Source organism: Mustela erminea, chromosome 5 (genome assembly GCF_009829155.1).
Source record: "Mustela erminea isolate mMusErm1 chromosome 5, mMusErm1.Pri, whole genome shotgun sequence".
Classification (NCBI taxonomy): Eukaryota; Metazoa; Chordata; class Mammalia; order Carnivora; family Mustelidae; genus Mustela; species Mustela erminea.
Window position 1 is genome coordinate 89,334,115 of NC_045618.1, and position 14,304 is coordinate 89,348,418.

Consider the following 14,304-nt stretch of genomic DNA (forward strand, 5'->3'; position numbering starts at 1 on the left):
GGCAAGGAATTCAGGGCAATCTATTAGGTTAGAAATTGGGAATGAAATAAAAAAGGCTTGTATTATTTCTATACATGCAGAGCCTTGGTGAGGAAGGTTTAGGACAAACTACAAAAGGGAACATTATTTAATTTTCAATATCTATTAATCTTTGACCCTGAATGAGTCTATGATTAATAGACATACTCTAATGATAAAGACAGGCAGATGCAGAAACATACACTCATACAAATATTCCTGCAATGATAACTGATAGTAGTTACCACAATAAATTTACAGTGTCCATTTTTGGTATTAGCAAAGAATGAGACAGATTTAACTTTAGAATTAATTTGGCTAAAATGACCCCAGGAAGTTCCATTACAGTGCTTCCTTAATTTGAGTTCCAAGAACTCTTACCATCCCTTTTGGTTGCTTATTTTCTTTTTTTCCAATTTATTATTTTCAGAAAAACAGTATTCATTGGTTTTTCACCACATCCAGTGCTCCATGCAATCCGTGCCCTCTATAATACCCACCACCTGGTACCCCAACCTCCCACATCCCCGCCACTTCAAACCCCTCAGATTGTTTTTCAGAGTCCATAGTCTCTCGTGATTCACCTCCCCTTCCAATTTACCCCAACTCCCTTCTCCTCTCTAACACCCCTTGTTCTCCATGATATTTGTTATGCTCCACAAATAAGTGAAACCATATGATAATTGACTCTCTCTGCTTGACTTATTTCACTCAGCATAATCTCTTCCAGTCCCATCCATGTTGCTACAAAAGTTGGGTATTCATCCTTTCTGATGGAGGCATAATACTCCATCGTGTATATGGGCCACATCTTCCTTATCCATTCATCCATTGAAGGGCATCTTGGTACTTTCAGTAGTTTGGCAACTGTGGCCATTGCTGCTATAAACATTGGGGTACAGATGGACCTTCTTTTCACGACATCTATATCCTTGGGGTAAATACCCAGGAGTGCAATTGCAGGGTCATAGGGAAGCTCTATTTTTAATTTCTTGAGGAATCTCTACACTGTTCTCCAAAGAGGCTGCACCAACTTGCATTCCCACCAACAGTGTAAGAGGGTTCCCCTTTCTCCACATCCTCTCCAACACAATTGTTTCCTGTTTTGTTAATTTTGGCCATTCTAACTGGTGTAAGGTGATATCTCAATGTGGTTGCTTATTTTCTTATCATTAATCTCTTAGAAGGTGATGCAGCTAGAACAAGATTTGCGCTACCTTGAGGCCTTCCCCCACCCTTTAATTAATTAATTAATTAATTAATTTTGTTATGTAGGTTTTGATGTATTGTTCCATGATTTATTGTTTGCATATAACACCCAGTGCTCCATGTAATCTGTGCCCTCCTTAATATGCATTACCAGGCTCACCCATCCCCTCACCCCCCTCCTTTCCTAAACCTTCCATTTGTTTCCCAGAGCCCATAGTCTCTCATTTTTCATCTCCCACTTCTGTTTCCACCCCCTTCATTTTTCCCTTCCTTCTCCTAATGTCCTCCATGCTATTCCTTATGTTCCACAAAAAAGTGAAACCATAAAGTAAACCAAAAGTGATAATTGACTTTCTCTGCTTGACTTATTTCACTTAGCATAATTTCCTCCTGTCCCATCCGTGTTGATGCAAAAGTTGTGTATTTATCCTTTCTGATGGCTAAGTAATTTTCCATTGTGTATATGGACCACATTTTTATCCATTCATTTGTTGAAGGGCATCTTGGCTCTTTCCTCATTTTGGCTATTGTGGACATTGCTGCTACAAACGTTGGGGTTCATATGGCCCTTCTTTTCACCATATCTGTATCCTTGGAATAAATACCCAGTAGGGCAATTGCTGGGTCATAAGGTAGCTCTATTTTTAATTTTTTGAGGAACCTCCACACTGTTTTCCAAAGTGGCTGCACCAATTTGCATTCCCACCAACAGTGTAAGAGGGTTCCCCTTTCTCCACAACTTCTCTAGCATTTGTTGTTTCTTACGATGAACACTTTTTCATGTGTCTGTTAGCCATTTGTATGTCTTCTTTGGAGAAGTGTCTGTACATGTCTTCTGCCCATTTTCTGACTGGGTTATTTGTTTTTTGACTGTTGAGTTTGACAATTTCTTTATAGAACTTAGATATTAGCCCTTTGTCTGTAGTGTCATTTGCAAATACCCTTTCCCATTCTGTAGGTTGCCTCTTTGTTTTGTTGATTGTTTCCTTTGATGTGCAGAAGCTTTTTATGTTGATGAAGCCCCCAAAGTTCATTTTTACTTTTGTTTCCCTTGCCTTCAGAGACATGTCTTGAAAGAAGGTGCTGTGGCCAGTGTAGAAGAGCATGGCCTATTTTGATGGATTCCTGCCCCACATTGAGGTCATTCATCCATTTAGAGTTTATCTTTGTGTATGGTGTAAGAGAATGGTCCAGTTTCATTCTTCTGTATATAGCTGTATAATTTTCCCAGCACCATTTATTGAAGAGCCCGTCTTTTTTCATTGTATATTTTTTCCTGCTTTGTTGAAGATTATTTGACCATAGAGTTGGGAGTCCATATCCGAGCTTTCTACTCCGTTCCATTGGTCTATGTGTCTGTTTTTGTGCCAGTAGCATGCTGTCTTGGTGATTACAGCTTTGTAATATAGCTTGAAGTCAGGCAACATGATGCCCCCAGCTTTGTTTTTCTTTTTCAACATTTCCTTGGCAATTTGGGGTCTTTTGTTTCCATAGAAATTTTAGGATTGTTTGTTCCAGCATTTTGAAAAAATGTCATTGGTATTTTGTTTGGGATGGCATTGAAAGTATAGATTGCTCTGGGTAGCATAGTCATTTTAACAATGTTTATTCTCCCAAACTATGAGCATGGAAGGTTTTTCCATCATTTTATGTCTTCTTTAATTTCTTTCACGAGTGTTTCATAGTTCATAGAGTATAGATCCTTTACCTCTTTGGTTAGGTTTATTCCTAGGTATTTTATGTTTTTTGGTGCTATTGTAAATGGAATCTTGAGGCCATTTTTATCAAATGGTGCTTAATGGGAGCAGATTGATCATCTAAAGGTTAGGTTTCATTTCATTAGTTGATGTTTAACAGCTCTAGAATTTGCTTAAGTTAGATGGGGCACAGTTCTTAGGCCACTAACTCCAGCTATATTTGACTTCTATCAATCAGCAGAAACTATCCATTTTCTATGATAGGTTTTCAAACTTACCTACCCACCCTCCTTTCTCACCTCTTTCCCTTTCTTTTTGAAAATATATTGATTAAATGCCTGTTCTATTCTAGACATTATATTGAGTGCTAGGAAGGGATTGTTGAATAAATTCCCATTTTTAGGGACCTTATAGTCTAGTATAGTGGAATCATAAGTGTTCTGATACAGGAACACAGAAAAGGGAACTAAATCAGATCTGGAAGTAGAGAGATAAATTAGAAATAATTTCCGGGAAATGGTGATATCTGAACAGTGTTTTGAAGATAAGTAAGAAGTTGCTATAAAAAAAGAGTATTGTGGGATGGGAGAGACTATTCTTGGTAGAGATTTAAAGAGACATTCAGAGATTTACAAACTCTGTATAGATAGAGAGAGGAACATACTTGGGGACTTCTTGAAGATGGAGTGAGGAAAGTAGTCAAGAGTAAATAATTTTGAGTCTTGGGTTCAAAGGACTTTCAATCACTTCCTGAAAGCTATAGGGAACCATTGTAGGATTTTATGCAAGGGATTGCCTTGATAAAATTTATACTTTAGGAAGATTATTTTGGTATAGGAATGGAAAATAGATTTGAAGAAGGTAAGATTGAAGAAGGGCAGTCTGTTAGAGGCCACTGGTGAAATCTGGGAAAGAAGATGAAAGCCTAAACTAGGGTGGCTGATAAATTAAGAGGAAAAGATAGATTCAAGAATAATTAAGAAGGCAGACTATTTGAAACGTGGACCCTGATTGATGAAGTAAGTGACAGAAAGGGATAAACTCTCAGTGTTTGGTGTGAATATTTAAGTCTTCAATGTGGTCATTCAGTGAGGATACAGAAGTGAGATCTGATTTTGGGTAATGGATATTTCAGACTTTGGCATGTGGAAGTTGAGATTCTCATTGGTTATCCAAGAAGAAGTATCTATTAAGCAACTCAGTTGAATGTTTCGAGCAGAAGATATAGACTAGAGTTATCCTGTAAAGCTGATGTCATAGGTATGGGTGGCGAACCACAAGGGTCATGGGGTAAGGATTGAGGTTGGAGCTCTTGGGAAGGTATTTAATTGATCATCAGAAGAGCACATAGAGGAGAAAATTAGAAGAAGTGAGAGGTAGGAAAAAAAAGAGAGGAGCAATGCAATGGAAATAGAGAGTTTAAGGAAGGAAATGTCATCAATGTCAACCTGCAAACAGGTATAGTAAGAATTACAGAAAAATTTTTGTAGTATTTGGCATAAAGATATAATCAGTGACCTTTGAACTGAGCAGTTTCAGTAAAGCAGTATGGGCAGGGCTGAGTTTGGACAAAATTGTATCCAGTTATGAGGGGAACAGCTGAGTTAGGAATGAAAAGTGAAATAGTAGGATGAGAACAGATCAAAAGTCCTGGTAGCAAAACCAGGTTGGGGGCCAAAATGAGCATTAGTTGAACCTGCACAGGAGCAGGAAGGGAACAAACATGAAGCTCATATAGATTCTGTTAGAATATGATATGATTTGAGCTGGCATGGCTGTAGTTAGGATACCTTTGAAGCATTATACAACCTCTTTTATAAAATTTATTTATTTATTTGACACACACACACACACACACACACAGCGAGCACAAATAGGGGAAGCAGCAGAGGGAGAGGGAGAAGCAGACTCTTCACTGAATAGGTTGCCTGATGGAGGGCTGAATCCCAGGATCCTGGGATCATGAACCTGAGCTGAAGGCAAATGCTTAACTGACTGAGCCAGCCAGGTGCCTTCATTATGCCACTTCTGACACTACATTTCTGAGACGAGTTTTCTCCTGACCAACCATTTCATATCCAGAGGCCAAATCAGAAATCCTGACCAGTTACATGCAGCTACTTATCTAGCATTAAACAGCTGAGAACTGTTCCAACACAATAAGGCAAACTGTCTGTGGAAAGAAGAGTCTTTTATCATATACTACATAGGCCTAGAAATCAATAAGTACTTGACAGTCTGGAAAGCATCCTTTTGATGATGGATCCGATGCCACTGGAAGTACTTAAATGCCTCAGCAATGTTTGTCTTTTGTCAAAGAAAAATGTGGTTGTAAACTGGATACACTGAGAAGACTTGAAGTTCTTAACTTTGTTTTCAGGGTAGGCATGGCAAGGATACCATGTACCACATTTTAAGGGATAGATATCTAGCTACATTGGTGAGATAGCTAAGGAAGGTGTTCCTGGAAATTTAATTTGTTGAGGGAAGGGCAGGAGACAGAGCTGTTGTACATGGATGTCTAGCTTGACTGGCTGTTCTCTGATCAAGTAGCTTGGGCAAAGGCAAGCAGGCTGACTCCATTCCTGGTTCACACTTGACTCTGCTTCCGACATACTTACTTCCCATAGTTATCTATTTTCTCTGGTTATTGATCTTCAGCTTTGCTCTAGGCTATAACCCTGGATCTTCTGCCACCAGACTTACTGTGTTTACCAGTAAATTACTGGTAGCTGACTCTGGCTCATGTCTAGGATCATATCATGTCTTATATAGTATACTCACTTGGGCAGAAATATACCTTCTTAAAACAGCCTTGAGTAAAGGTTTTCACCCACTCTCATCACAAGAATGTTGATTGTAAGGATATCTAATTCAGAACTTTAATAAGCAATGAAATAATTTGTGGACAATGCCGAATTCTGCAGTCTGGAGGGATAACTATTTCAGTTCATGCAGGTTAATACAACAAAGTACAAACTGGGACAATGGTGTTTGATATAAATGTCCAGTTTTTGATGAAAACCCTTTGTTAAAGAATGAGTTTTTGTTCTTGTCTGGTTTGATTTTTTTTTCTTTTTTCTTTTTTCTTTTCTTAGAGAGTGATGGGGGAGAGGGAGTAGAGGGAGAGGGAGAGAGAGGAGTTCATGACCACTAAACCAGACCTGTAAGAAATACAAAAGGGGACTCTTTGAGTGGAAGGAGAGACCAAAAGTTATAATATAAACATAGGAAACACAAAAGCAGTAAAAATGAATATTTCTGCAAAAATCAGTTAAGAAACTCACAAAAAATGATATAAAATATAATAACATATACCTAAAACGTGGGGAGGAGAGAAGAATGTGTTCAAACTTAAATGACCATCTACTTGATATGGACTGCTATGTTCAGAGGTTATGTATAAACCTAGTGGTAACCATACATCAAGAGCACTAATAAACATGTAAAGAATAAAAAGAGAAAAGGAAATCCAAACATATCACTAAATGAAATCAGCAAGACATGAAAGAAAGACAAAAAATTCTAAGAGAAAATTTTCAGAAACAACCACAAACCAAGTAATAATTTGGCAATAAATACATATCTATCAGTCATTACTTTGAATGTAAATGGACTGAAATGCTCCAATCAGAAGAAATAGGCTGACAGAATGGATAAACAAGGAGGACTCTGAGAAACAAACTGAGGGTTTTGGAGGGGAAGAGGTTTGGGGGTTGGGTGAGGCTGGTGGTGGGTATTATGGGGGGCATTATTGCATGGAACACTGGGTGTGGTGCATAAACAATTTTGGAACACTGAAAAAAATTAAATTTAAAAAAAGCAAGACCCATTCATATGCTGCCTACAAAAGACTCATTTTATTTTATTTATTTTTAAATTTATTTATTTTAGAGAGTACATGGGTGGGGACTAGGGCAGAGGGAAAAGGAGAGAGACTCTTTTTTTTTTTAAATTAATTTTTTATTTTTTATAAACATATATTTTTATCGCCAGGGGTACAGGTTTGTGAATCACCAGGTTTACACACTTCACAGCACTCACCAAAGCACATACCCTCCCCAATGTCCATAATCCCACCCACTTCTCCCAAACCCCCTCCCCCCAGCAACCCTCAGTTTGTTTTGTGAGATTAAGAGTCACTTATGGTTTGTCTCCCTCCCAATCCCATCTTGTTTCATTGATTCTTCTCCTACCCACTTAAGCCCCCATGTTGCATCACCACTTCCTCATATCAGGGAGATCATATGATAGTTGTCTTTCTCTGCTTGACTTATTTCGCTAAGCATGATACGCTCTAGTTCCATCCATGCTGTCGCAAATGGCAAGATTTCATTTCTTTTGATGGCTGCATAGTATTCCATTGTGTATATATACCACATCTTCTTGATCCATTCATCTGTTGATGGACATCTAGGTTCTTTCCATAGTTTGGCTATTGTGGACATTGCTGCTATAAACATTCGGGTGCATGTGCCCCTTTGGATCACTACGTTTGTATCCTTAGGGTAAATACCCAATAGTGCAATTGCTGGGTCATAGGGCAGTTCTATTTTCAACATTTTGAGGAACCTCCATGCTGTTTTCCAGAGTGGCTGCACCAGCTTGCATTCCCACCAACAGTGTAGGAGGGTTGCCCTTTCTCCGCATCCTCGCCAGCATCTGTCATTTCCTGACTTGATGATTTTAGCCATTCTGACTGGTGTGAGGTGATATCTCATTGTGGTTTTGATTTGTATTTCCCTGATGCCGAGTGATATGGAGCACTTTTTCATGTGTCTGTTGGCCATCTGGATGTCTTCTTTGCAGAAATGTCTGTTCATGTCCTCTGCCCATTTCTTGATTGGATTATTTGTTCTTTGGGTGTTGAGTTTGCTAAGTTCTTTATAGATTCTGGACACTAGTCCTTTATCTGATATGTCATTTGCAAATATCTTCTCCCATTCTGTCAGTTGTCTTTTGATTTTGTTAACTGTTTCCTTTGCTGTGCAAAAGCTTTTGATCTTGATGAAATCCCAATAGTTCATTTTTGCCCTTGCTTCCCTTGCCTTTTGCATTGTTCCTAGGAAGATGTTGCTGCGGCAGAGGTCAAAGAGGTTGCTGCCTGTGTTCTCCTCAAGGATTTTGATGGATTCCTTTCTCACATTGAGGTCCTTCATCCAGTTTCAGTCTATTTTTGTGTGTGGTGTAAGGAAATGGTCCAATTTCATTTTTCTGCATGTGGCTGTCCAATTTTCCCAGCACCATTTATTGAAGAGGCTGTCTTTTTTCCATTGGACATTCTTTCCTGCTTTGTCGAAGATTAGTTGACCATAGAGTTGAGGGTCTATTTCTGGGCTCTCTATTCTGTTCCATTGATCTATGTGTCTGTTTTTGTGCCAGTACCATGCTGTCTTGATGACGACAGCTTTGTAATAGAGCTTGAAGTCCGGAATTGTGATGCCACCAACGTTGGCTTTCTTTTTCAATATCCCTTTGGCTATTCGAGGTCTTTTCTGGTTCCATATAAATTTTAGCATTATTTGTTCCATTTCTTTGAAAAAGATGGATAGTACTTTGATAAGAATTGCATTAAATGTGTAGATTGCTTTAGGTAGCATAGACATTTTCACAATATTTATTCTTCCAATCCAGGAGCATGGAACATTTTTCCATTTCTTTGTGTCTTCCTCAATTTCTTTCATGAGTACTTTATAGTTTTCTGAGTATAGATTCTGTGAAGGAGAGAGACTCTTAAGCAGACTCCTCACTGAGAGCAGAGCCCAGCATGGGGCTTCATCTCAGGGTCCTGAGATCAGGAGCTGAGCCAAAATGAAGAGTCAGATGTTTAAGTGACTGTGCCACCCAGGTGTCTTGAGACTCTAAAATTTTAGACTTAAGACAGCTATAGATTGAAAGTGAGAGGATGGAGAAATATCTATTATTCAATGGATATCAAAAGAAAGCTGAAAGAACAGTACTTATATTGGACAAAATAGACTTTAAAACAAATGACACAATATAAATAAAAGGGGGACAATCCAACAAGAAGATATAATAATTTTTTATAAGAAAAAATATAAGAAATATTTATGCACCAATATAGAAACACCCAAATATGAAGAACAGTTAGTAACAAACATAAAGGAACTCATAAATAATAATACAAAAATAGTAGGGGACTTTAACACTACACTTACATCAATGGACAGATAATCTAAACAGAAAATTAAGGAAACAAGTCTTTGAATGATACACTGGAACAGATGTACTGAGTGAATATATTCAGAACATTTCATCCCAAGACATCAAAATATACATTCTTTTCAGGTGTACATGGAACACCTGATCTTTTCTCCAGAAAAGATCAAATATTATCCCATGAAACCAGCCTCAACAAATTCAAGAAGATTGAAGTCATACTATGCATCTATTCCAACCACAGTGCTATGAAAGTAGAAATCAATCACAAGGAAAAATCTGGAAAGACACAAATACATGGAGGTTAAATAATATGCTACTAAACAGTGACTGGGTCAGTCAGGAAATCAAAGGAGAAATAAAAAAGTACATGGAAAAAAGTGAAAATGGAAACACAACAGTCCAACATGTTTGGTATGCCGCAAAAGCTGTTCTAAGAAGGAAGTTTTTAACAATACAGGGTTACCTCAAGAAACAAGAAAAATATCGAACAACCTAACCCAATCCCCAAAGGAGCTAGACAAGGAACAACAAACAAAACCTAAACTACCTGAAAGAAGGTGATAATATTAAAGCAGAAAAAAATTATATAGAAACTTGAAAAAAATAAAACAGATCAATGAAACCAGGAGATGAGTCTTCGAAAAAAATCAATAAAATTGATAACCTCCTAGATAAGCTTTTAAAGAAAAAAGAGAAAGGACTGAAATAAATAAAATCACAAATGAAAGAGAATAAATAACCAATACCACAGAAATACAATCATAAGAGAATATTATGAATAACCATATGCCAACAAATTGGACAAGCTAGAAGAAATGGATAAATTCCTAGAAACATATAAACTACCAAAAATGAAACAGGAAGAAATAGAAAACTGGAACAGATACATAATCAGCAATCAAACTGAATCAGTAATCAAAAACCTCCCAAGAAACAGTAGTCCTAACAGTAGTTAGGACTAGGTGGCTTTAAGGCAAATGCTATCAAACATTTAAAGAGTCAAAGGAGCACCTGAGTGGCTCTTCCTTTGGCTCAGGGCATGATCTTAGAGTCCTGGGATCAAGCCCCACATTAGTGAGCAGGGAGCCTGTTTCCCCTCCTCTCTTTGCCTGCCTCTCTGCCTACTCATGATCTCTGTCTGTCAAATAAATAAATAAATAAATAAATCTTTTTTTTTTTTTTTTTTAAAAGAAGAGTCAAAACCCATTCTTCTCAAACTATTCCAAAAAATAGAAAAGGAAGAAAAACTTCCAAATTATTTCTATAAGGACAGCATTATTCTGATACCAAAACCAGATAAAGATACCACAAAAAAAGAACTACAGACCAGTATACCTGATGAATACAGATGCAAAATTCACAACAAAATACTAGCAAACTGAATTCAACAATACATTTAAAAAAATCATTCACCACAACCAAATGGAATTTATTCCTGGGTTGCAAGAGTTGTTCAATATTTGCAAATCAATTAATGCAATACATCACATCAATAATAGAAAGAACCAGATGATCCTTTCAATAGATACCAAAAAGCATTTGACAAGTACAACATCCATTGATGATAATAGCCTTCAACAAAGTAGGTTTAGAGGGAAGATACCACATCATAATTAAGGCCATCTATGGAAAATCCACAGCTAACATCATCCTTAATGGGGAAAAACTGAGAGCTTTTCCTGTAAGGTCAGGAACAAGACAAGGATGTCCTCTCACCACTTTGACTGAAACATAGTACCTGAAGTCCTAGCCACAGGAATCAGATAGCACAAATAAATAAAAGGCGTCCAAATCAGTAAGTAAAACTTACTATTTGCAGATAACATGATAACTATATATAAAAAAAACCCAAAAGACTCAACCAAAGAACTGCTAGAACTGATAAAGGAATTTAAGAAATAAAACAGATGAACATAAGAGAACGGAAGGAAAAATAATATGAAAATAGAGAGGGAGACAAACCATAAGAGACTTGTAATCATAGGAAACAAACAGGGTTTCTGGAGGGGAGGTGGATGGGGGGATGGGGTAACCAGGTGATGGGCATTAGGGAGGGTACTTCATGGGATGAACACTGAGTGTTATGTGCAACTGATGAATCACTAAGTTCTACCTCTGAAACTAGTAATATACTATATGTTAAACTGAATTTAAATAAAAAATAAAATAAGTAAGTAAATAAATAAAAAAATAAATGAACTCAGTAAAGTTACCGGATACAAAATCATTATACAGAAATCTGTTGCATTTGTAACACCCAATAATGAAGCAGCAGAAAGAGAAATTCAGAAAACAATTCCATACAATCACACCAAAAATAATAAGATACCTTGGAACAAATCTAATCAAAGAGGGGAAAGACTTGTACTCTGAAAACTATAAAACACTGGTGAAAGAAATTGAAGACTAACACTAAGAAATGGAAAGACAGTCCATGCTTATGAATTGCAAGAATGAATATTGTTAAGATAGCTATACTACCCAAAGCAGTCTACACATTTAATGCAATCCCTATCAAAATACCAACAACATTATTCACAGAGCTAGAACAAACAATCCTAAAATTTGTATGGAACCCCAAAAGAACCTTAATAGCTAAGACAATCTTGAAAAAGAAAAACAAGCTGGAGGCATCACAATTCTGTTCTTCAAGTTATATTGCAAAGCTGTAGTCATCAAAACAGTATGGTACTGGTACAAAAATAGGCACATAGATCAATGGAACAGAGTAGAAAACCTGGAAATAAACCTACAACTATATATGGTCAGTTAATCTCTGACAAAGCAGGAAAGAATAGCCAGTGGAAAAAAGGACAGTCTCTTCAAGAAATGGTGTTGGGAAAACAGGAGAACAACGTGCAAAATAATGAAACTGGGCAGCTTTATTACATCATATATAATAATAAATTGAAAATAGATTAATGACCTACATTTGAACCGGAAACCATAAATACCCTAGAAGATAATACAAGGAGTAACCTCTTTGACACTGGCCATAGCAACTTTTTTCTAGATATGTCTCTTGAGGCCAGGGAAACAAAAGCAATAATAAGCTATTGGGACTTCATCAAAATAAAAAGCTTTGCACAGTGAAGGAAATGATCAAATGAGCTAAAAAGCAGCCTATGGATGGGAGAAGATTTTTGCAAATGACATATCCGATAAATGTTAGTATCCAAATTATATAAAGAACTTAGAAACTGAATACCCCAGAACCAAATAATCCAATTTAACAAATAGGCAGAAGACATAAACAGACATTTCTCCAAAGAACGCATCCTGATGGCCAACAGACCTGTGAAAAGATGCTTATCACCTCTTACCACCAGGAAAAGCAAATCAAAACTACAATGAGATTTTACCTCACACCCGTCAGAATGGGTATAATCAGTAACATAAGGAACAACAAGTGTTGGTGAGGATGTGGAGAAAAAGGTTGGGAATTTGTGGAAATGCAAACTGATGCAACCATTGTGGAAAATAATTTGGAACTTCTTTAAAGACTTAAAATAGATGTACCCTGTGACCCAGTAATTGCACCACTGGGTATTTACCCAGAGAATACAAAAACACTAATTCAAAGGGATACATGCACCCCTATATTTATTGTAGCATTATTTATAATAACCAAATTATGGAAGCAGCCCACCTGTCCATCAATAGATGAATGGATAAAGAAAATTGGTAAAAATGTATGTGGTAGAACCCTCAGTTTGTTTTGTGAGATTAAAAGTCACTTATGGTTTGAAGGGAGTTGGGGGAAATTGGAAGGGGAGGTGAACCATGAGAGACTATGGACTCTGAAAAACAATCTGAGGGTTTTGAAGGGACGGGGGGTGGGAGGTTGGGGTACCAGGTGGTGGGTATTATAGAGGGCACGGATTGCATGGAGCACGGGGTGTGGTGCAAAAATAATGAATACTGTTATGCTGGAAATAAAAAAAAATAATAAAATAATTAAAAAAAAATGTATGTGGTGGAATATTACTCAGCTGTAAAAAAGAATGAAATTGTGCCATTTAGGACATCGTAGATGGAGCTGGAGTATATAATGCTAAGTGAAATAAGTCAGAGAAAGAAAAACATCAAATGATTTAACTCATGATGAAATGATTTCCACATCAAATGTGGAATTTAACAAACAAAACATATGAACAAAGGGGAAAAAAGAAACAGAAAAACAGCATCTTAATTAGAGAGAACAAATTGATGGTTACCAGAGAGGAGGTAAGTGGGGGGTTGGGTTAAATAGGTCATGGGGATTAAGGATTAAATTTGTTGTTATGAGCCTTGGGTGGTGTATGGAAGTGTTGAATCATTGTATTATGTACCTGAAACTAATAAAGCACTGGATGTTAACTAACTGGAATTAAAATAGACTTAAAAAAATAAAGTCTATTCAAAAACATCAAAAAACAAAGCAAAAAAATGTATTGTATCTGGAATTCTTGGAAAAATATGACTACAATAGAAGGTTGGATAGAAGGTACTCACCCTGAAAAGCCCTCTTGAAGCTTAGAAGCTTAGGAAATGTCAAGTTTGCAAAGATCTTTCAAGAAATGTGGTAAGAGTATTGAGGTGTGAGCAAAGCAGAAAGAGCTTGGGATAGTCCATGGTAATATGGGTGGGTAATATGATAATGGTAGATTAAAGTAGAGGGATAAACAAATTGTTAAGGAACAGTGTCTGTCTTAGTTTGGTTGGAGTGAATTTATAAGGCAGTCAACAGTTCATGGTGTTGTACCGTAACTGGGCAGTCTGGAAGCAGACTAGGAAAAAAAAGGTAAAGTTTAATTAGGGACAGGGATTGACAAAGCAAGAACAGTGGACCTTTAGTGAGTGGGGAATTCTAAATCTTATTATTATTGCAATTTAGCTTGTCTAGCTGCAGATGAATAATTTTTTAGCCAATCTTAAGTCATGAGGTATTCTAAATATACAGAAAAAAAACCCAGAAAAAATATGTAATTTCTAATCATATTTAATATGTGTTAAATTTCACATTTTTCCTTTAAATATTTTTCTGTTTTTAAAAACAGCTATACCTCCTATACTATCCTTCCCTTTTTTCTTCCTTAATGAAGATTTGAAGTTTATAGTTCTTATCATATCTGTTCAACTGGGTCAGTATGTATAATCTCAGAATGCCACTTTAAAGAAGGAAATTCTTTCACACACTCATTAGTAAGTAATAGAT